The sequence below is a fragment of the Vidua chalybeata genome, chromosome 2 (genome assembly GCF_026979565.1).
Source record: "Vidua chalybeata isolate OUT-0048 chromosome 2, bVidCha1 merged haplotype, whole genome shotgun sequence".
Classification (NCBI taxonomy): Eukaryota; Metazoa; Chordata; class Aves; order Passeriformes; family Viduidae; genus Vidua; species Vidua chalybeata.
The window spans coordinates 109,004,059-109,029,133 of record NC_071531.1 but is presented as its reverse complement, the minus strand read 5'-3'; positions in this window follow the sequence as shown (position 1 = coordinate 109,029,133).

Below are 25,075 nucleotides of genomic sequence, written 5' to 3'. Positions count from 1 at the left end.
AGTTTTGCAATCAGTTTGGTTGGTAATAGATTGTCATTCCCCTTACTTCTCTGGTAGGAGTCAGAGAGGCTTTCGTCTCCTTGGAATACAATTCCTTCCTTGGCCTTACACAGTTGTGCTTGACTGCCAGATTGATTGAACACTATATTTTCTCCTGAGTTTTCAGTGATAGCCTTAACCAGTTCCTATTCTTCTGCCTAGAATTTTCCCCATGACTATTTTGCCTTCCAACACTCCCCACACAAGTGATTTTTGGTACAAAGGTAAGATCATGCTACTCTCAGGGGTGCAAAATATAAACCAGCCAACAAATTGTTACTTCTTTATCCCAGGTTCCACAAGTATCTGTCTTAATTAAAGTGAGCACAACACTTCCTTGCCAGATACAAAAGCAACAAAACCATGATCTAAGTTACTGCATCTAAACCAAACAAATATTAGTTATTTTTGTTCCTAGTGTCTTTCTTCTTCTGTCCCACATCTTCATTTACTAATTTATCTCTTTCTTTTTTTGATTCACTTTTTAAAGTAATTTTCTTCATATACTTGGTCCCCTTTGAGAGACAAATTCTTGCTACCATTAGTTCCTAATTTTGTAGATTGTGTTTGCCTTAATTTTTGCTTCTGCTTTTTAATTGTTTTCAATTAAGAAAAATGTGGATTAAATCTGTTTATTTAATCTTTTACTCAAAACTCAAAACCTTTAATTGCAATATTAATTCCCACTTGTATCCTGTAATTTCTCACAGTCTGCCACAGCAGTGCTTGGATAGGAACAAATGTTGCTATTAGGAAGCAGCAACTTGAATGTTTTCAGTTGGGGTTGGATAAAAAACATTTCACAGCTGGGAATGAACCTTTGACTTAAGACTTAAAGCTTAAATTAACCTAATTAAACCACTGAAGTTTAGACAAAGTATCTTGCTCTTTGGAGATGTCTCGTGAGACGAGATTTTTTCCCAGGAGATTCCCAGTACTTTCAGAAGTGTAACATACACAGGTTCTTCATCTCTCAACTTGCTGCTGCACAAAGGGCACTTCTGAAAGATAAGGGGGAGCAGGGGGAGAAATGAGGCATAAAGTGTCTTGAGACAAAGTTGGCCTGAATTTTGCCTGAAAATGTATGCTGATTTCATACAATCATCATTTTTCTGGCAATTATCCATGACTATAACGATACCATTTAAATGTTCAGCCACATGTTTAGTGGTTTTCTGTAGAGATTGCTAGTTATTTTTCTTTTTGGAAGAGCAGGCTTGCCTCATTCTGCCTTGAACCCACAGGATTTGTTTTTCTCTAGAGCAGAATTCAAGCAAACATTGGTTAAATTTTTTTAAGTTCTTATTGCCTCGCTCTTTTGGTAGTCATGATTATCACTATGTTGTATTATTCTGATATATAAAATAAATTATGTTATTATAATTTGAAGTTCTCTAGTAATAAAAGCACCTGAGACTTTTTCCTTGTGTTACCTTGGTTTGATTTTTTTTTTCTTCTGGGAGAAAGGCAAAATTTTTAGATTTTATTCATGTTTCTATGAAAGGTTATATTCTGTTATGTATTTTTATGTTGCAAATAATTCCATTGACATCAGTTGAAATTTTCATAAAGGTTATCATCTTGCACAACATGAGTTTTTCTTTAAATGATTTCATAGGCATTCCTACTGCTGTCACTTATGGTCATGATTTAAGAGCTATTCAAAATAAATTGCTTTTTTAATGTTTAATATTATGATAAAAGTGGTTATCAGAGTGTGAACAAACAATTGACCATTAAATTCTGTCTTAATATGCGCTCAGGTTGTTTCAGAATAGGAAACTGTGGTTAGATTTCAGTGATTCTCTTGCCCAGTTCCTCTGAAAGAATGAATTATCAGTTCTAACTGGAAAACTCATTAACTAACCTGGTAAACTAGTGCAGTTCTCCTAGCAGAGGAAACATCTTTAATTTGTAGCTTTTGTTTAAAGTAACACCTTTTGTTTGATATTGCCTTTCAGATCTGGGATCTCTAACTGAGGTTTTAGATGTTTTAAATCATTTTCTAGGCGTTACGTTCAGTGGCTAAAATAGTACTTGCTTTTGCTTTTGTATTGTTGAATTAGGCTTACCAAATTCATATTCCAACTTGAACAGAAAATATATCAATATAATTTAAAATAATAGTATAAAAATCCTCCCTGTCATTAGTTAATTCAGTCTCTGGTCTTTTCTTCTGTTATAAATTCATACCTTATTTTTTCAGTCATAAACTTTAATCTGGTCTTGTTAGACAATGCTTTGTCTGCCATGAGCTTGCAAGCTGGCTCTAACACTGACTAGATTACTCACAATTACCATTTCTTTCCATTTCCAAATTCCTCCTTCTTTTAAATGAACAATAAAAGCTAGTGCTTTTATTAGCTAATGACACTTACCTTTTACACCTGTACATTTTGTTACCTAAAGCTGTAAATAGAATCATCCCCTTCAATTTCTACTTTCTTCTTTTTTGCTTCCTTTCTATCTCTTCACAAAACCTTCCTGTTTTCCAAGTTTAGCTCTATAGATATTGAACACTAATGCATAACATTACAAATTATGCTCAAGGATGGTATAAGTAACAGTCATATCCATATATTTCTTCTTTTCAACTATAGCTGCAATAGCATTAGCAATTTCTAGTAATTGTGGGGTGAAGAATGGGAGCGGGATGTGGATGGACATGACTGTCATTTCTTGGAATTGTGTTACATATTTATGTCCTGATACAATAGTCAATTATCCAACTCCTTATGTCCAGCATAACTTAGACCATTACACAAGTATTTTCTGGTAAGACACACAGAAGATATCCTATTAAGGATGCCATTTACTCCATTAAGGGACTCAGGTTCTTAATGGCCTTATGAATCAATACTACTTGGGACATTTGGGTCACAGGATCTAGAACTATGAGCTTCATTGTTTTCAAGACAAAGGATTAGATTTGAGTTCATTAAAAACAGCTGCTTCTAATGAAGGACTGGCTACAGAAACAAAAATTTGTTTCTCTTCCCTCCTTCCCTGCAAGCTTATGCTGTTTGACTTTGTTTATCCAAAGTAAAATATTCCATTAGAAGTATTACTTTAGTTGCTCCAATTACTTGAAAGGCAATTAGAGGTCTTCCTTTAACAAATGGAAACATTATTGCGTTTCCTGGACCAGGCAGTCCTAGCAGAGAGAGCATGGAAAGACAAACCACATTTTCTGGCTAGACCATCTTGCAAAATATTGTTAATTGTTACATGATTTTTTACTATTATTATTTTCCAGGGGAAAACATTCTTAGCAAGCTTTGGACAATGTTCTCGGGGACATGGCTTGATTCTTGGGGCTGCCCTGTGCAGGGCAAGGAGTTGGATTTGGTGAACTGAGTGGGCTCCTTCCAACTCAGGGTATTCTATGATTCCAAGCTTTTCCTAGCAGTGACATTTCAGGGTCAATTGTGAACCTTTAAGAGGCCGACTTTTCACATTTTTTTCTGTTGTGCATTGGATTACTGTTACACAGAGCTGAGCACATAGTTCCAAGGCACTAAATCTGACATTTACCTGACTTCTTGGCTCTGTGGAAGTGCAAAACCTAATATGTAGTGTGTTTAAAATGGTAGGCTGCATGTCAACTGTCAGCTAAAATTTGTGATATGTGCTCAGCTTTATCCATTCTATAATCAACCTTCTATTTTTATTTTTTAATTTGAAACTTTTCTGTGATCTCCAAAGTTTCTGTGACTTCTCATTCATCTTGAATTTGTTTCTCCATGTTTAATTGATATTCACTTCAAATATGTATTTGAGCTATCCCAAAATGTTAGGGGTCAAGGTATCAAGGTAGGAAAATCTATTGAAGGGGAAGATTTTCAGCATACATAGCGGGAAAAGCAGCTGTTAGACCCACAGTTTCAGTGGTCCAGCAATTTAGGCAAATGTAAATGTATTTCAGTCTCTCTGAACTGAAGTCTTTTAGGGAAGACCACTTTCATCCAAGCTGAGAATTCATCAGGACAGTACAGTGACTAGAACATTTTATGGTGTGAAGTTTGAAGTTCTGAGCAGAAAATAAAGAGTTTTTGCAATATACTTATCCCTGACAGGAAGTGCCTCTTCTCAGCAGTAGTTGTAGTTTGCATCACAGTTATACAGTTTTAATATTAATGTGCAAAGTAGGAAGTTATGTAAGATGTTAAATTTGCATTTCTCTCCTGCTTTGAAACCTGCTTACCATTTCCCTTAGCATTATAACAGCATGTAGTTTTGCTCCTATTTGCTACTTTCAAAGCAAGATTTCCATCTATTGATTTCTTTTCATCCTTCTTCCCCAGTATATCCACTGCCTTAAAAAAGCAGGGGTAAAACCCATCCCTCATAGAAGAAAAAAAACTAAAATAAATATGAGTACTGTAGAATCCTTTTATTTTCACTGTGGTTTGCATTTCTCCTCCTTACATATAATCTATGAAACCAGTGCTGGATCTCTTGTTGACTAGCTATAAAATTGTTCATGATAGAGCAGTGCAAAATGTTCCATGGAACATGTGAGGGTATAACCTACATCAGTCTCTTTGCCTGCAGGTGTTTTCTTTCATCTGATTAATCAAAATAAAGTTGCTTAAACTTTCTAGCTTCTCTGAAAGAGGCAAAGATTTCTCATGTTTCTTTCCTTTCTTTTCCTTTCATCAAATGTCTGCAATGCCATTCTGCAGTTTATACAGGAACACTGAACCTGATCAGATAAGTTTATAATCCCAGCATGATTTGAAAGCAAATATTACTCCGATACCCATATTTTAGTGTCTCAACTGCAGGGCATAAATGGACAATGGGTCCTATACTAGTTCCTATTTCTGAAGGTTCAATAAGAAGTTTTTATGGTAAATTAAGACTGATTGTTCACAGCAAATCTCTACAGTCTACTAGTAATTAGACGTGATTCACACAGATGCACAGTCTCTGTACTTCAATAGTGAGGCTGACCTCATTTGCCTCGTAGTCACTTTTACATATTTATAGCCTTGTCAAGAATGTTATGTTTTGGTGCATTTTAATTTTTTTTCCTTCAGATGCTGATAAGTAGATTTAGGAAGGATTTATTGTATTTAGAAGTTGAGGAGCAAGCAAGATAATATACAGCCATTTAATAAAACAAAAACAAAACACCAAAAACCAACACATAAAAAATAGAAAGGTAAATGCCAGAGGTACCACTTCAATAGTATTTCCTCAATGAGTTTATTCTAAAGCACAGGAACACCCAGGCATAATGGTGATTACAGCCTTAATGGGCTGGTTTGATTGCTTATTGAGAAAGCTCCCTGTTTTACATTAAATTCTCAAAAACTATTTAAATATTGATTGAAATCTCTCAAATGGGTGCATAGTAATCCCATTCTTTATTGTCTTCATTGGTTTCTAATGACACATTGTTTACAAAATCAAAAAGAGCAGTTTTAGCTCTATTTATTCCTTATATCTCTCTGCTAAGTATGCACTCTTAACTTGATTCTTTTTTGTTGCTGTCTCATGTTGCAAGTCAGTGTTTTAAGGATTGGGATTTAAGAGGAAATAATACCCCATTGAAATTTCATTGCCTCAGAACATATGTTCAGATATTTCTAACAGCCTTCAAACTGAAGAAGAAAATGTCCTTAAAGGAGGCACATGTCTTCAAAGTGATCATCCTGAAGTTACAACTTGCCTCTGTTTTACAGTGGGATGTTTATTTTATGTGCTTGTGGTCTCTTTGTTACCCATTTTGACCCCTGAAATGGTAATATATGAATCATTTACTATTGTATTTTTAGCTGTTACTATACCCACAAGACTTTTTATTATCAGCAAGAGTGGAGGTATTAAAGAGATTTGTGGGCCTCAGAAGGCTCAAAGCACAGTAGGGATGAAATTACAAAATTATATTGTTATAAAATATATTTCTAAAACTGTGTACAAAGGCCTGGTGTTAATGAAAGTAATTGATAGCAAATACTGATTTCTTTTTACATCACCAACAAAGCATTTTTTCTGACTAATAATGAGCCTCTTTTTAGTAACAATAGGAAAAAAATGAGTCTCATGAATCATTTATGTGGCCTCATTCATTGCTATTATTACTTCTGCCATCAAATATTTTGGGAATTCAGCCCCTTTTTCTCTCTGTCTTTACATCTTATGTAATGGCCTTTCTTGTGCTTTTCAGAAGGAAAATTGAACTTTCTTTTCCTCTAATGTACAGAAAAGTACCAGATCTTCCATTCTGATTCTGAATAAATGTTCCTGTTGGTGAGGCTTTTAGCTGAAGAAGCCATAAAAGATGAATAATTGCTAAAGGAAAAACAAGATAGGGAAAGTAAAACCCAATGTGCAGAAGGAATCAATTTTCAAAAGGTCAACATCTTCAGCACAGGATTTGCCTAAATTGGACAATTCCACAATATTTTAGCTGTCAGTTATTCCACAATATTGAAAATACTCAGAAAGTGCACTGAAAGTGGCATGCCCATGTAGTCAGTTTAATTCCAAGTAACATTTCATAATGCTTAAAGCAGGACAATGAGTGTCAATAGACTTTGATTATTTTGTACTTTTGGATCTTTCAAAAAAATTTCTTCTTCTACTCCAGTTTTGTCAGTATTCCTCTCGCCTTCACTAATTTCCAACTCAATGTGGAATTGCTGTTCCCACATTCAGGTTTTATTTCTGGTTTATATTTTCTTAGTGCCATTGTAAATCTTTATTTTGCATATTTAGTTCTTGAAAATTTAATCTAGAATCAGCTGAGATTGTTGGTTTTCTTAATGGATAAATACAGTAGAGAATATTAGGGAGCTAGAAAAGAGGCTTTTTTTAAAATGAGCCATGCTGAACTCAGTCTAGTACCCTAGAGGCCCAAAATGTAACACACATTACAAAGATAATCTCTGTGTAAATATTAATGCTAAAATTAAGGTTGGTTCAGTTTTGGTGAGGTTACACTATGACAATTGCAACTTTTAATTGTTTTTAAAATGCACATAAATTTAATTTGGAGAAAATTGTTCGTTGAAAAATGCAGGGTAAAATCTCTCTATGCCTCAACTTATCCTTTTAGAGAATTTTTATGATTTTTTTTAACGTCCTTCTTATAGTTTTGAGGGTTTTTTTTGGATGAGTGGCATTACATTCCCATCAAGTGACATGCTCACAGTTAGGTTTTTACATAAAACTTGCAGCTACAAAAAACTAGATTCTACCTCTTCTCATAAATAAAATGAGGCATCTTTCAGAAGAAATCAACTCCAATGATTATCTTTAACATAATTTTTAAGTTAAATAGCTATTTAAAACTTTAATTATTGCTTTCTTCCTAATATAAGAAGACTGATAATAACCATGGTGCTTTTGTGTGCACAATATGACAACAAAGTTGGAAGTTTTCTACTCTAAGCAGAGCCACACAGTATCCTAAGATACAACCTAAGATAAAGCAAGCTCTTTACCTCACAGTGTTTCGCTGATGATTTTTCTTGTAAACTTGTAAAATATGCACTTTTAATCTGTGATCTATTATTGAAGTGTTTTCCTAGTGGACTTAAATGAAGGAATTAACACATCTAGTAAATTACTTTTTTTATGACATAATGTCCATTATGTGGTAAATCACATGTTTCATAGCATAAGTATGACCTGAAATGGGCAAAAAAAAATCAATTTGGATTAATGAAGGAATATTATGTAAGTCTAAAAAACTGCTGAAGCTATTCAATTGCTATTTCTTTCCTTCTTTTCTAAAGAAAACCTCCTCTAGTCTTTTAAAATATGATTGCAATAAATATATCTAACATGGGAAACTTAAAATATAGTTAACACACCTATTTATGTTGAAGGAAAAAAATAACAACATACAGAGAAGTCAAATCAGTACATAGTCTCACCATTTTTCAGTCCCTTCTGTTCAATTTTTGTTTGTTTGTTTTTTATTTTATTCTTTCTTGGTCTTTTTTTTTTTTTTTCAGGCTGTAGACAATGTGTTAAGTTACTGGATTTTCATGCTCTGGAAAGCTGCCTTGCATCTCTATTCTAAAGCACGATTCCTGTTTCCAAGCAAGCAAGCAACAGAAAAAGAGATGACCTTTGCAGCTGCCATTTTGAAAAAAACTCTTCAAAGGTGGTTAAGAGAGAAGCCAGAAACCTGGGACAGCGAAGCAGAAGAAAATGAAAACCCTTAGTGCTGCAGGGAGAGGTGTTTTGCCAAAAGATGGTGGCAGCACATCCTCTACTGGATTTCTGGGGCTGTCTGGGCACAGGAGTAGCAGAAGGTCATGCTGAGATTGCTTGTGATGCTGGATGACTCACTAGAAACAAGAAGAATGACTCTAAGGCAACAGATTTCAGCATTTTCATCTTCCCACCAGTCTTCCAGAGACTCTTGCTGCCTTCAGCACTGTGTGGAAACACAGGTTTCTCTGGGGTTCTGATTTCCTTTTCCAAAACAGGCCCTCCCAGCAACTCAGCAGTGAGATGTTAAGAATTTAGAGAACAAGATGTAAATTGCTTGGAAGAGATCTGCAAGAGACATGAAATGACTGCAGCTGCCAGAGACAAAATGTGTCTGGATTGATGGGGCATCCCTGACAGGCTGCAGCATCCCACACACGGCCTCAGATCAATATTCTAGGACAGGAAAACCAGCCCAGGATTGTATAGTAAAAATCAGGGCTCTGGGAAAGGAAAACACTTCTTCAGACAGGTATTCTCAAACTGCCAGCACTTAAAATAGCAATCCTATAAACCTTAACAAGGATGACCCCATTTTATTAAGGTCAGATGGAAAATCAAAAGCCCTATTAGGAATGATAAGAGACAGCCAGAGTGAATAGCATTGGAAAGATAACAGAAGCAAAAAGCCAATATCCCAGCCAATATCCCAGCCACCTAGACTTCCCCAACACAGACCAGGGCTGGACCTGATCGTAGTTAACTGCAGGTTTGGTGCATTTCTTCCCTCTGCAAAAATAAAACCCCAAAGCCCACACAACCCTCAGTGCTCTTACAGCTCTCCTAAAGTGCACAGCCAGGTCATCTTGCAGCATTCACTTTCTCTGCCCTCCTGGAGCTGCTGCCTGAGCTCTGAAGTGAGGTTCTGCCACGTGTTAAGAACCACACAAATTAATTCTGGTTGCAGTGGCCACCTGCCTAGGGATACTTGAAGCTATTGTTATTCAAAGCGTATGTTCTATGTTGTGCCTGAGTCACCAAATTTAAATTTGTATTTCGTTGATATGAGCTTTTGTTTTCTGAGGCTTTGAGATAGCTGGTACTTTTGCCTGGGACAGAGGTCTCCAGGACAGCATAAGGGACATCTCCAGAGGGTTTTGAGCATAAAGCATATTTCTCTTTGATATAGAGGGAATTAAACCAGATAAGTTAAAAACTGTACTAGATAGTATAAATATCTAATGATTCGAACTGCCATTGTTTTATCCATAAAGAACAATATGAAAAGTAATTAAAACCAAAACCTCAACCCACACACCAAGAAAGGAATCTCAAAATTACTCTTACTCTTAACTGCTGAGCCAGCCAAACACCTATTTCCATTCCTAAGAATGTTTTACATCTCCATCCAACACCTCATACAACTGTTTGCGTCCCCTCAAAATAAATCTAGTAGCTAAGAAAGGCTATTGATTCACAGTTGTGAAAGATGTATAAATAAAGATGTCTTACAGGTAAAAGAAACATCTGTTCACTTTGCCATAATACAGTTTTCATTATGGAGTACTCCTATGGCTTTTAGGCACAGTTCAATAATGTAGGGATAAGACAGAAAGTGCATGGAGGGGTTTGACTGGTGGAATTCAAAATCTAAAGGTGGTACTCAGCCATGAGTTTCCAATGCATAGAGAAATTACAATGAGGTCTCCAATCTTTGCAAGCCAAGTGTCACAGCTTTGCTCTGACCCTACCTAAAAGCACGAGATGCTTTTGGGTTGAGGTGTGATTGTATTCTGAATTTGGGACATGAGTTACATCCACAGGATTTGCCCTAAGTATAAATTAATTAGTAGTAGTTGATCCAGGAGAGGTATCTTAATCTGGACACTCCTGACAACTTCAGCATCCCAGTCCATCCCTCTAGCTGTGCCCAGCAGGAGAATGCAGGACAGGGCACTCTGCTTACCTTCCAAGGAAGCTGAACTGGAGTAAAATATGAATTTTCTGTTACAGCCAAAGAAGGAAGGTTAAGAGCAAAAGGTACAATTGCAAGTATGACTAAGCAGGCAGATTTATGCTGAAGAAAGACCTCAGAAAAAGGGGGGTTGGGGCTTAGAAAGAATTAAGGAACAGCTGAGTGCTCCAAAAATACAGTGTTAACAATCTCTAGCAGTAGCAGTATCCGTGTGGCAGAAACTCAGCTTTCTGTTATAGGACCCAGTTGCTATAGAAACTTCCAACTGGGAGCTAAATAAAGTAATTTCTATGCTAGTGTTGGTGTCTGTAACTTCAGCACCTGATGCTAACCAAATTGTGCTCAATAAACAAATTTAAACTCTAAAAGCCTACAATGAGTTCTCAGTGTTTTCTATACAACTGATTAATCCCAATTGATCTTGGCTTAGAACTCAAGAGCTTGAGAAATCATAGAATCAGATAAAAGACTACTCAGGACAAATATGTCTCTCCCTTTATTTGTTTCTTACCTTATTTCCTCCTTCTCCTACACACCCCTTTCTCCTGTCTTTGTTATTTTTTTATTTTGAAATTACATTTTTCATGGCTAACCTCATAGTTGAGCCTGGCATCTCTGATCCTCTTTTGGCAAATTAATTTTGCATTAACCTCTGCTTGCTCTTGCATCTCTTTCATATTTCATTAAACATTTGCTTCAGGTTAAAAATTTGAGAAGAAATGTTAACATCCGAGTGCAAATCCTTCCTTCTAGAGCTCCAGTGCAGGGTTTCAGGGATAAGGCACAAGGGACAAGTTTGCAGAAGCCTACACAGTCAACTCACACCATGGGAACACTGAGAAATGCTCATCTCCCAGGGAACATGGGCATAGGTAATCCTGGTGAATCTGGATTCCAGGGCATCTAGGGTTAGAAACTTCTTCTCTTTAGAAAGGAGGAATTGTTATTATTGTAGCACTTTCTTGTACTGACTAGGAAACAAGAGATCACCCCAAGTATTTAAATATGCAGACTCTATTTCTGCATGACATTAAATACAAATAGAGTTTATTAGAATAAATAACACTGGTGCCAGGAGTAGTCATGTAGAACAGATTTAAAACTTTTCAAAATTTCTTTCTTACTGTTTTAGAAGCTGTTGGAGTAATTCTGCAACATCTGGCAAGATGACAAGGGCTGAAGCTACAAATGTCACAGAGCAATAGCAGTGACTGCCCTTCCTTTGACAGATTGGCCCTTCCTTTATGTTCTAAGTGCCCAGAGCATGTGAAGGAATGGACTAAACACCTGGGAGACATGGCATTTCGGGGAGCAAGAAAGAGGAGAGGAATGCAGCAGTGGTGGGAGGTGGAGGTTTTCACCAGTCCCAGCAAAGGTGAGCAGCAGCAGCCATTGCCTTATCCCTGAGAGAGGAACGGGGACACTGAGTGGGCAAAGTGTGTCGGGCCTGAGGGTCACTCACTCTAACCCAGCGTGCAGGGTGAGACCCAAGGGGAGGCAGAGGTGAGCAGGAATAGCTCAGCAGCTGCTGGAGGAGCAGGGCAGGTGGCAGAGCTGCTTGGAAGAGACCAGGGCTGCCACTCCACAGCGCCTGGCAGCCACATTCACTGGAACAAGAGCAGCAGCGGCTGCTGGCACAGGGTTGTCCAAGGTCTCAGGGATGGGCTGAAGTGAGGGCAGGGCTTGGGCAGCTTTGGCAGAGGAAGCTCTGGTAAGCCAGATCTTATGGCACCTCTCTGATGTGTGGGGGGTCGCTGGGCTTGGGCAGGGGGTGGCAGGCAGCCGGGGCTCCCGTGCCAGGTGGCCGGTGGCACATGGTTCCCTCATGGCCTTTGGCAGGCAGCACGGGCAGCTGGTGAGCACGGGCTGCCTGAAGGCTCCCAGGCAGCAGCAGGAGGCAGCCAGGCTGCCAGCCAAGTCTGGAGATAGCAGGCTCCTGGCCCTGACAGGAGAACAAAGTCTAGCTGGTAGAGATAATTGAAGGACCACAACAACTTGCTTGGGAAGAACTGGACTGTAAAGTAGGGAAAGTCTATCAGTGTCCATATCAGGTGTCTCTCAAAAAGTCTATCAGTGTTCAAATCAAGGCCTTATGTCTGAGGCCAAAATCTTTGATGCAAACCTGGTGTATTAGGCTAGACTTTGAAAGCTTTTGGTGGCATTTTTTCCACCCGAGTCAGTGTGATGATATCTTAACATAAAACTAGCTGGGACTTTGGAAGAAGAGCTGCACTGTTCATATCTTGTCAGAAGCAATGTGTGTGGGATGTATATGCATCCCAAATATGCATATATCTATAGCTGTGCACGTGTATACACAGGCATATACGCATATCTATGTAATCCCCTGTTCAGAGCATCAGGGGAATGGCTGCTCAGAACTGAACTGACTCCTGTTCCTCACACCATGGCCAGGCACTGAGGAGATCACTCTGAAGTAAATATGATCCAGCAAGATATAAAAGTTGTGTTTGCAACCCTGCTGACTTCAGTAGAACCTACCCACAAGCTGAAATGCTCACATATGCTCGAATGCTGTTGTTGAATAAGAATGAGCCGAAATTCACACATTAAATTAGACCATACTTAGCTGCTGCCACATGTAGGAGATGCTTCCAAGCCTTTGGATGACAAAGGAGGCTGTAAGGAGAAGACAGGGAGGTGTCATTAACTATTTACTTCCTGTAAAAAGGGACTTGCCTTGGGGGAAATGAGGAAGAGGGAAGGTGAGCATCCTAAGGGGAGGTCAGACTTGCTAGGCACAGAAATATATGCTGTTAAAAACAAGGCACAGGTAACTTTGGAGGGAGGCTCACAGCAGGGAGCTGTGAGGGGATGACCTGGAATGCCCCTATCACTGAGGGTTCTTATGGAGCCTGGGGATTTGTAGCCCCGTACTTTGGTCATGCAAAAATACATACAATTCACTTACTTCTTTGGTGAAACAGAGACAGTTTTTCTTAGTTCCAAAGGGTAAATGAGAAGAAAATGGAGAAGAATTTTTTTTTTTTTTTTCTGATTGGACTGTAAGGAAGATATACTTGAGTCTTTAAGATACCTTTGAGAGTTTTGCTTTTTGTGAAATATGATTTTAAGAATTTTCTTTATTTCAAGAACTGACACTCAGTTATGATGTCTGGTATTATTTACAGTGTCTATTCTGTTTGCACAAATTTATGGAAGACTTGATGGATACTTAAGTAAAATGATACAGATGCAAAGCTACCTGCTCTCATTGAAGTGTTGCTTTGTACCTTGCTGTTTCAAGAAGATCAAGTCCTTGTGCAATCTACATACACAGTGAGTCACAGCTGAACTTCCACACTGTTCTGCTGTGATTGCTACATGCTTTGCAAATAAGCCAAAAGGGCCACACTTCAATGCCTTTCAAAACTGGAAAACTAAGTTTGTATCTCCTTTACATTGCTTCTTTTCTCTTCCTTTTTGTTCCTTGTTGTCTCTCTCAGTCTCTCCAGTCACCATTATATCGTTCAGTGAGTGGGGAACGGTATTGTTTATTTCTTCTTTACAAAAGTTTCTGGGAAACTTTTCTTGATATTTTTCTTTGTCACATATTTTTTCTTTATAACACTATTTCTTGTTACCTGAGAGCTGTTATAGAGAATAGGCATTTTAATTTGCATTCCTGACACATAAGTTCTTCCACTAAAAGTGTTTGTGCTGCAGAGCATCACAGAATTCCCTGTGATGAATCTCCCTTCTGGCAGGATCCAAGCTTCCAAATACTCTCACGAAACCAGAAAGCTGCAAGCTGGTCTCTTGGCTGCCATATATCTCAGGATCTTGAAGCCAAGCCTTCAGGTCTTTTTCTGGTGAAGTTACAAGGAGAGACAGAACCATTTTTCTTCCAAAGGTCCTGCTCAGACTGCATGCAATGAGTTTCATGCAACGAGATCGATGTGTTTGCAGAGACTGACTGAATTTGGTGAGTTCCTGATGAAGCACAAAGGAGTTAGCCTGGAGAATTCTTTTCATGAAGAAATGGCCAGAGACACTTCTCAGTGCAGCATTTTAGCCATGATGACAACTTATTTAGAAATGGAAGAAATCTTAATAATCACTATTTGCCTAGACATTGTAGAAAGAGGCAGGCTATGCTGGTGACTCACACAATTTGTTGATTTCTCCAAGTTTCATAAAGGCCTCTCTTACCATTCTTCATTACCAATCTAAACAAAGTGACTAAAATATAAATTGTGTGGTAAAATAAATTGTGGCCTAGAACTTACTAGGATATACATGCCTACTTAATTTTATATGCACTAAGGGTCATTGCAAGGATTACTTACAGCATATTAACTTTAGCATGTGCATAATTGTTCCCAGGATCAGTGGAGAACAGGTCATCTTTCAATACACAGGAAGCTTAATGAGGGATGAAAGTTAAAGTCCTAGATCCGAATTACTCTAAAATATGGGATTTCAGAATATGTATCTCAGGGTTTGCAGGTTACCAATACTATTTTTTCTCTGTAAATTTCAGCAGAAAATTCTAGCTAACCATTTTAATACATTGGCTTACTCAGTGTCACTTTATGCAACAATCTGCTGTACCTCAGCATATTTACATTAGAGAAAGGATTGACTTTTATGAGGAGAAAAAGTTATTTGGGGACATAAAGTTATCTATAAAATAAGGTTCAGATTCTCAAGTGGGAAGATAGTAGGGAATTAATAGATCTTTATGAAAAGAATATCCTCCGGTTTTCATCTTACATAATTTTTTGTTATTTTTGCATGTCAACCCATTTTGAAGGAAAATAAAAGCTAAGACCTAGAACAGCATCAACTTTCTGTCATTTCATGAAAGAAACACCACTTCTCTGTTAATTTCTTTTATAAATTTGACCAAGTATTATTCTTCTTTTCAAATCCTGCATTCCATTTAATTTGAATGAAACTTTTAACAGCATCTGAAAAATTATAGTGAGAAAATACTTTCTTACAGAGAACTTTGTAAACACTTTATTTATACCTCTAAGGGGCAAACTGAGCTGATATTTTCCATTCCTGACATGCCTGTGATGAGATGACTGGCAGCAGCTGTTGAAGTGGGAAAGGGTTTTATCAGAGGCTGCTTCCCTCAGAGCTGCCAGGTTTCATCTGCTTCCTGGGATGCAGGAGGGTCCCGTAGCTCTGGGTGGTCAGAGTGGATTGGCAGCTGGATGGGCCAGGAAACTTGCAAGTGGAAGTAGGTGAGGTTGTCTCGGTTTGTTTTCTAGACTTATGTATTAATGAACTGTCTTTTTTTTTTCTTTCCTGATGAGGTGAACTTGTAGGCAATAATTTTGATTTTTTTTTTTTTTAAGGTTCATGAATATATTCCCTATGGAAAAGGACAGTTTGGGGCCTTTCCTTGAATTTTTCATAACCGTGGGTTTTTTGGATTTTTGGGGTTTTTTTTTTTGCTACAAGGGTAAATTACCTGCTCAACTGTTTTCTTCCTGATTTCTGTTTTGACAGACTGGTACATGTCTTCACACCCATTCACTTTTCTCCTGCATTTTGATGGCATATGTGGTTTGGAGATTTTGGAGAAGGGGCAGAAGAAGAAAGAGGTGAGAGAGGTCACACCATCATTTTCTAGAAATAAGGTATTTCTATGGTAAGGGCATGCTTTAAAACACCTAATTCTTTCAGTACAAAAATGTAATAATAGTCTCATAAAGAAATAAATGGGTAAAATTACTTTTCTAGGGCTTTAGAGAGGTAACTATTGGAACCTGCATTTGAATTCATGAGCACTGAACCAGAAACTATTCCAGCTCTACCTACGTCTAAAAATAAAGTTTACCTTGCTGAAAGTCAGTGTCCCCATTGTCCATTGACAAAGGCTATAGTATTAATTAATGATTTCATGCAGCTGAGTATGACTCTAGGAAATTCAGAGTTCTCTGAAACCTAGTGGAGGCCTCTATGCTTATATTTTGATGCAGAGCCATAGTATCTGAGGTATGGACATAGCCTACTTTCCCAAATGCAAGCTCCAGGATTTTAATGCATATGTGTTTAAGTATTTTTAACTGAATGCAGATGAATGTAATAAATGCATGTACCAGTAGCAAGGCACAACTTTTGACAGGGCTTTAACTAAAGGTAATCATCTGGAGGTTATTGTAACTGGAAAAAAAAAAAAAAAGAGAGAAATAGAAATAAAGAAGTTGCAAAGATGGTGGCAAAGGTGAAAATATTGATAAGGGATTCATTTAGTCAGAAGAAAGTATGGGAGCAAGGAGACTACTTGAGGCAACTATGCTGTAGGAGTAAATTGACAAAGGAACCTCATTTTAGGCAGATGAATGAGCAAATGTGAGAAAGGAGATTATGTGTTACAGTGAGCTCAGGCTATACCTTCCTCCCTTTTGGGGGACCCCTGTGATTGGAATCAGATAAACAGGGTCCCTTCCTTCCTGCTCCCCTGGGGTTGGCGGAGAGCCAGAAAGCCCTCCCTGTCCAGAGCCTAGATCAGGCCATGACCCTTCCTGTTTGGTCTCTCTTTTACCTTCATCACATGTATAAAACAAGCTTGGAGAACCACATCGGGAATTGGAGCCTCTTTTGTACCTGTGCCCATCTCCTGTCGTGCCTTCCCTCAAGGCTCTGTATATCTGGGCTGGCCTGGTAATTCGGGGGGCTGAGAGGGTAGGCTCGTCAATTATGGTCTTTCCATTTGATTACAAGGTCAGAAGTACCTATGGGAAGGAGTGGCTGGGTTACTTAGAGGATTAAGAAGGCAACTGTCCACAAGGTTGCCCAGGAGGCAAAGAGTGCAGTAGGACAACAAGGATATAACTGGAAGGTTGTAATGTATGGTTTTTATTATCATTCTGTTATTGATCATGATAGAATATTTCATGGAGTTAATTCAACAAACTAAGAAACATGGGACAGGAATTACTTAAATCTGGGTTTATTTTGTATGGAAAGTGGGTACAGGGGGACATATGTCGATAGAAAAAGTGAGTAAAATGAGGATTGAAGTGGCAGCATGTTTCACAATGATGCCATTGCCAAGTCTCATCAAGGAACTGTTGATGAAATCCATATTCCCAGAAGGATATAGATCAGTCAACAATAGGTGGAGCAACTGTAACAGTAAGGGCAGGACTTCATTGTGTGGGGAACACAAGCTGAGGTAGCTCTGGGTGGGAGCCTGAGACAAGAGGCTGTGAACTGCCACCCTTTGCACAGCAAAGGGCACAGGGACCTGTGGCACAGCCAGGTGAGGGACACTGAGAGACACAGCAGGAGCTGCTGGCTTGGGAGAATGAGAGAGACTGGTGTGCTTGGGCTGTGAGGGGATAAGAGCCCAGGGGTTCCTTTGCTCAGGGTCACTCCTTGGAGGCACCAGCTGAGGCTGTTTGTGCGTTACTGCACTGTGGATAAATGGCTTTATGGAATAAAACATCTGAGACTCTGCTATGGAAATCCTGGGATTGAGCTGGTGAGGAAACCTGGTCTGACTGTGAGTGGGTGTGCAGGGAGTCAGGCAGGGACCTGCCAGGTCACTGGAGCCACCCCTGTGAAGGGGTGACAGTCCCAGCAGTGACAGTCTGTGACATTGGGGGTGTGGCTGGTGGAGACTCTTGTGAATGATCTCTCTGGGAAATTTCCTTAACAATAGGAAAGAGATACCTGGTACTGAGAAGCTCTTAGAAAATCCCTGCAGACAGTCTAACTAAGATGTTAATTTTCCTTCCAAGAGCCCCAGGCTTGTCATTGACATTAGGGGAGTACTGGAGTGCAACAGCAAATGTTCAGGCAGGTTGCTGAGATTATCTGCTTTGCTAACCAAAATACAAAGAAGCAGAACAACAATTTTGTGTGTGTGTTATCACTACTCATAAGGGTTATTACAAAGCAACAAAGGAATGATAGAAAATAGAATGTACACTCTTGCTTAGGAAAAAGCAAATATCACATGAATTAAATGTGCTTAAGGAATATGAAACCAGAACTTATATGGCAACTCTTTTAGCTGGGACCTTAAACATGAAGCACGAATATGAAGCTTTCCAAGTGATCACAAATATAAGAGGGGAGGTTGTTTAATTCCCATGCACTACAGATATTGACAGACAGCACAGGAGTTCAAAGCTTAGGCTCAAAAAGTCACTTTCTCCTAGATGGATGTTACTTTATTTCTGACAGTGCTGGCAATGTTCTCTCTCCTCTTACACACTTAGAAGCTCTGTATGGCTTGTCAAGCCAATAAAGTCTCACTGAACTGAGACTGCTTTCTAATTATGGTATATGACAATACCTGTGGAAACTCATTGCCTTCAATAAAATTGCAGAGGTGGAACTGATTGGAAGTTAGTGAGAGATCTGGTAAACAATGCTCAAGAAAGAATAGGATTCAACGTTCTCACTCTTTGTTCAGTTGTTTGCACAGAGCTAATGAGAACAAAATGTAGTAAAACACTCTGTGTGATACGAATGGAGATGCAATCCTGCTGAATATAAAGATGCCATCGCCACAAAGAGAGCTTTCAGCATAGAAGTACACATTTATACAATCAAGAGAGCCTCAATGCTTCTTTAAGAATGTTTGTCTTTCTCTCCTCTTTTCAATCTAGCTTTTAATGCTGTCACATCCTCACAACAGGTGAGGCTTCAATCTATGCAATATGGAAGTCATTACTTATTGCCTCTTTTGCATTTTCATTTGAGTTTCCTGGGTTTTTTTAACTGTCTTCTGTACTTTTGCTCTCTATTTTACTTTTCTTTTGCTGTGAAGAAGGAGCTTCTCCACATTCATATATCGTTAGTCCCTGATGAAAGCTTTGCATTTTTTTACTAAAAATGCAGGGTGTTGAATGGCAGATTTTCTGTAAAGAATAACATGTCAGGGTATTGTATAGAGCAATAGATAACAGTGTATCAACAGATTTATCGAGTTTATCTGAATGCATATTTAAAAATGCCAAATGTGCTTTCAACTCACTTCTGGCGTGTCTTTTGAATCTCATTACAATGCAACCTGGAGGGAGTTTGGAATCTGAAACAGAAGTAATTAGTTCTTTCTTTTAAGGAAATTTGCCCTTGCTAACAAAATATGAGCCAAGGCCATTATGATTCTTGCAGTACTTAGTACATAGAAACTGCTGCAATTCTACGTGAAGGTCTCCTGTGTTCTAAAAGGCTCAAAATTAATGAGGATTTGCTCCTGATATAACCCTGATACCACAATGAAAACCAAATACTTCTCATTACAAATAAAATAAAACGTACAGTGACTCTTAAGGGTTTCCATCCCAACGTATTGCTTAACCCCACATGTGGGTGGGATGGACTGCTATGATCATGACACAGGGGGTGGAATTAACATAACTCAGAACATATATGATAGTCAAAGATTGAAATTGACAGATGTTTTCCAGGTTTTTCCCTTATTTCTCTTTTGCTGGTGCAAAACTAATATGTCATTCTTGATATTTAATATTCATATCAGTTTTGCATACTCATCTGAGGAGCTGGACTTTGTTGTTCACTGTAGCAAACCCCCTTTTTCTTGAGATTCTCATCTAAAAAGATGCTGAACTGACATCTGGAAATAGTGTGGGATATACTGAGGACTTCATTCTAAATGGTCATTGCCAAGCAGAAATAAACCAGAAGAAAAGCATTTGTTCCCAAGAACTTTGTGAAACTCTCTAGATCTGCATTTCTGATGGCTCAAGAGTAGCAGAAGTAGCAATTTCTCAGCCCAGCAGTATTAAACAGGATGTCACACAGCAGGTGTCAAATGGAGTGTCCTGGATCTGTGGTTTTAAAGCTGAGGGTGGTTTGGTAGAACCAGATGTGGTTATAAATTTAATATTTTACTTGTATCCATTAAATGAAAGAAAAAATTGGTGGTTTTTTTTTTACTGATTTAGCATTCTTCATTGCTATTCTTCCCTCATTTGCTTCAATAGAAGTGCTGTCAATGTTTCCAGTTCTTAAATAGGGATGTTTGATCAAACTTGGTGTCTTGGTTTTATAAGAAACCTTTTTAGAAGCAAGAAAGTACATGGGTGTGCATGCCAGGTGAAAGGTTTCATATTGATTAAAAGTGCATAAAGCAACATCTGGTGACAAAATGAAGGCAGTTCTGGACCAATTGAAAATAATCATTCAGATTTTTTTTTTTTTTTTGCCTTGCCAGTCTCAGAGTGATGCAACTGATATCTATTTTTCTTTCCCTATGGTTAGTAAAGTTTCTAATGCTTCAGTGAGGGGCATTGTGAAGTCCATGTGGATAAAGCAATTTATCTTGATTTATAAAATCAATATATTTAAAAAATTAAAAATATTTTTTTAAAATATAAAAATTTAATAAAAATATTAAATATATAAAAATTTCCTCTTTTTCTTGACTATCTGTTAGCTCACTCTTTTACTATCAGCCTGACATTTCAACTCTGACACTCCCTTTTGAAAATTTCTAAATTATAAAGTTTTAAAATTCTAATAAATGCTTAAAGGAGATTTTAAAGTGCTGAATGCAATGGCAATAGGCATTTCTTATTATTAATGCAACCTGAGGGGGAAAAAATAGTTTCTACAGTACTCTGGTTGAAATTTTGCACATCCATCTTGCTGTTTGTCCTCATGACACTTTACTGGCACATGCACCAAAACTGCTGCTGTCATTGGAAAAGTGAGCAAAGTGATTCTATCAGTGAGTGGTCACAATGGAGCAAGCGGATTATGCAGCTGTAAGAGAATCACAGAATTACAGAAAGGTTTGGGTTGGAAGGCACATTAAAGATCATCTCATTTCCATGGGAATGCATACCTTCTACTAGACCAGGTTGCTCAAAGCCCAATCCAGCCTGAACTTGAAAACTTCTAGGGATGGAGAATCTACAGTTTCTCTTGGCAGTCTGTTCTAGTGCCTCCTCTTTTAAAAATGCCTCCACAAATCTCATGTCTTACTCACTTCAGTCAGAGTTCTTCTTTTTCTTCCTTCTGCTCTAACTGCAGTTATCTCCTGCTGGACATCCCTTTTGTAAAAGTCTCACTCTGAGTAATGTTACTAGAAACCCTTTATCTTTCATCGCTGTTGATCTCACAACTTTGCAAATCTAGGATGACTTAAGTGACATTGTCTCTCTAAGGTGAATCCTTATTGGTTAAAGAAATGGTGATATCAACACAATTAACAACATTTAATTCAAAGGAATGTGAGTCACATGCCAGTTACAAGTTTTGGGTTTTTTTTTTTCCGGTCAGTCTTTTCCGAAAAGAAACAGTGCCTTCATTCATAATATTTTTATTTATACTAGTGAAATATTATGCTGTCTGATATTTTGCTATGATTGAATTACATTTAAAAAGTTAAAGGTTAACATCCTGAGATATCATGTTTTTTATGAAGTGGATTATAGTGGTTTTACAGTGTGTACTGAAGAACTGCAAAAGCAGTCTTGGGCTAGTTCCAAGGGTTTGGAATGTGTGTCCAACACACACAGAGGCATGTGTGGCAGTACCTGCTCTAGCCCAGGAAGTGTAATAACCATGCTAGAATGGCATTTCACCTGACTCTACTTCTGAGCAGGGGTCAGAATTCCTCTTTCAATTCCAAGAGCTTCTCAACCATGGAAAATTTAATTTCTGTACTGTGTGACCACTCAGATGCACAGCCTGTGCACTAAGGAGTGGTTGAGCTGTTGGACTGTTGGAATCCTTCATCTAGAAAGCTGTTGGAAATGTGCTACACAGAGGAAACATATGAGGGTGTGCTGGCAGTCACCACATTGTCAAAGAAGCCAGTGACAGGAAATTTAGGGAGTGTGATCCTCTGCTGGCAAATCCAGCAGAGGGAAATTTCATAGGCAAGTGCAAGGTTCTTCTTGAGATTGTCCTAGCAGGGAGGAAAGAAGTGTGACCCTCCTTTTCCAAGCCCATTTGCCTCCAAATTGTTATCATTCCTGCACAAAGTAATGAGGAAAATTTGCATTCATGGAAACAAGAGCAATCATATAAGTCATGGGAGTCTCAGACAGACAATAATCGTTGAGTCATGGATGCAAAGCCCATTGAAATTGTCATTGTCCATCTCATTAAGGAGTGCTGTTTCCATCATTCTTTTGTATTAGAAACTCTCAGGATTTAAGCATTTTGAAGGCTTTTTTTTTTTTTCAAATTGTCTGTCAAAACTTTGTGCTACAGTTCCTGCTTTACTGCATTTTGAGTTTTGGATGGGAAATTGGGAAGCTTGTGAAAAAATTCTCAAGGATGACCTTAATCTTTAAACCAGTATGGGGAGCAAATGTAACAGACTCAGTTCAGATATGGCACAGGAAAAGGGAGCAGGTCTGATACTCTGCAGTGTTGAGTGAGGCATAAATGGGTGATACATAGACTAATTTAGATGGGAAAGATCTTTGGAGTTGTTCTGGACCACTCCCACACTCAAAACAGACATGGTTTAGATAAATGGTTGATCATGATAATATATCCATTGCAATATATTAATACATTAATTATATCCATTACAATTTCTTAGACTGATTTAATCTTCAAGGGGCTGGAACAGTACTTAAAATGGATTTATCTCCTTGCATTTTGTACCTCCTTGATTGCATTTCAATAAATGGTGTCTTGGGGATTGTGTGCTCTGTGTTGGTTTGTCTCCTGAGGATATCCCATCAGATTGGGCCTTTTCAAGTCTTGCTATTTAAATATTGGCATAGGCAGGTGGGAACAATGGTCTTGAGATGGTGCCTCTGCTACTGAATAGGTCTTCTAGTTTGCATTGGCAGACAGATGGTGGGATCCTTCTATGACTCTATCGTCCTGCTTTTGGTTTCTTAAATTAATTGAACTCTAATTTCTGATTCCTGATTGCTTCCCTCTATGCATATAGAGTGCAGGAAGCTAATGCTGGCACCAGTCCTCTCATTTCCTGGAACAGGAAAAACATTATAGATAGCAGCCCTTTCTTTCTCATCTCCACTGACTGTTGCAGCTATGTTTTGTCAAACTGTGACTTTATTTCTGCATATTTGTGGTGATTAGTAACAATATTAAACACCTCTGACCTTTATTGACTCTCTTAAACAAATGTCTTATTCTTTACTCTTTTTACTATTATATAGCTTTAAAGTGGCTTTGTGTGTTTTAGATATTAAAGCATTACATTAGTATGAAATGTCTCAAATACAGAAATATCAGCTATATAAAACCTGGCTTGCTCTGACTTCTTAGGGAGGTGGTTCTATCTATTAAGTCTAACTTTAGTAGTGTGAAGTACAATTTACTGGAGCAGCTGTTTAAATCCTCTCATGGTATAGTGCATTTAACTTGATGTGTTATTTGTCTTGCTCTTAATGAATCGTTGATCAATTTGTACCTAGTTCACCTTTTTTTTCTGTGCTTTACTGTCCACAGGAAAAAAAGAATAGCAGGGGCTTAATTTAGAAAGGTCAAAATGGTAAACAAATTTAAAAGGGTCAATGTACTTCAGAGTGTAAAACCATGTCAGGTTGTGGAAGGATCGTTTTGGTCCTAATTCTCTGCATCACAAAAAGGTGTCGGTCCTTCTTAGAGTTCCCTGATGCTAACAAAGGCAGACAAGAGCTGGCTGGTGAGACTGGGCTTCGCTGTTGTTTTAGACTTCTACTTTTTCAGCAGAGTATTTCAGTGTGTCACAGTACACAAATAGCCCTTACAGAGCAGTAGCACAGCGTTGCATTACTTGCTACATGCACAGCAGAGCCAATTAATAGTGATGAGTCTATTTGGTGGATTTGATTTGTTAAAATGTGGATTTTGTTTTCTTTTATTTCTCACTTCCACACCTGTGGCAGGCACATGTACTCTCCACATGAGTGATATAATTCTTAATATTGGAAAACTACCGTGTGCGCCATGAAGTAAACAGTTTGCTTTTAGCAACAATTTTGGGGGCCCAAATAAATTTTTCAAAGAACTTGACTTTGGAAGATGAAAGATAGGAGTTTGCTTTTTAAAATAAAAGTGGTTTCCTTGGAGAAAAAGCTCTCAGATCCATGTTTTCAGCTAGCTTTGTAATCAGACGCATTGTTAGAATGTTTTTGGCCAACAAACAAATCCTATGATGATTTCAAGGCAGGGTCAATTAAAATAAACAAATGTTTTTGCTTTCTAGGGAAGCTTTTGTGTCAGTAATGAAACAAATTATGAAGTACTTCAAAACAAAAATAAACACAGACTACCAAGAGTTTTCATTTGGGAACAAGTAGCTCATAGAATGGCAGGGAAATGTACGGCTTATGTGCAAATCCTGTATTGCTACTGCTCTAATACCAGCACTAGTGGTCCCATTAGATTAATTACTCTTGAATTCAGAGAATCTGCTCATTTGTAAAAGTCCCCATTAGTGTGAAGCAGGCCTGTAGCAATAAACTCAAACAAGGATTAAGAGCCATAAAAGAGTAGATTGTGGTTGATTTTTATACTTTTTTTGCAATGGGTACTTTACAGACTCTGTCTACCAAGTGAGTGACAGAGTTTGCAGTGTGGTTGTTTTCTGCAATGTGACCATGTGGTTTATGCTGGAATCTATTGCTTTCATGGCACAATGGTAAAGAAAGAGTGTTTCTCTTGCAATTCTCTGTAGTCATTAATAAAAACACTCAAGACTAGATAAATAACTTTGTTAAACTATACCTGTCAAGGACATGTATTTGGGGAATCGTCGCAGTGATGTGACTTTAAAAAGGCAGAAGTCTCCCCATCTGGAGCAGCCTGAAAGACTAAGATCCAGCAGTCACCTCCAGACAACAAACTGTCATTTTTTGTTTCTTCTGTTCCCTTTGTGTGTTTAACCACTGCTATATTTGATGGGATTGTGGCCTTTTCCATGTAGTGACCCTACATACTGATGTTAAATGTCAG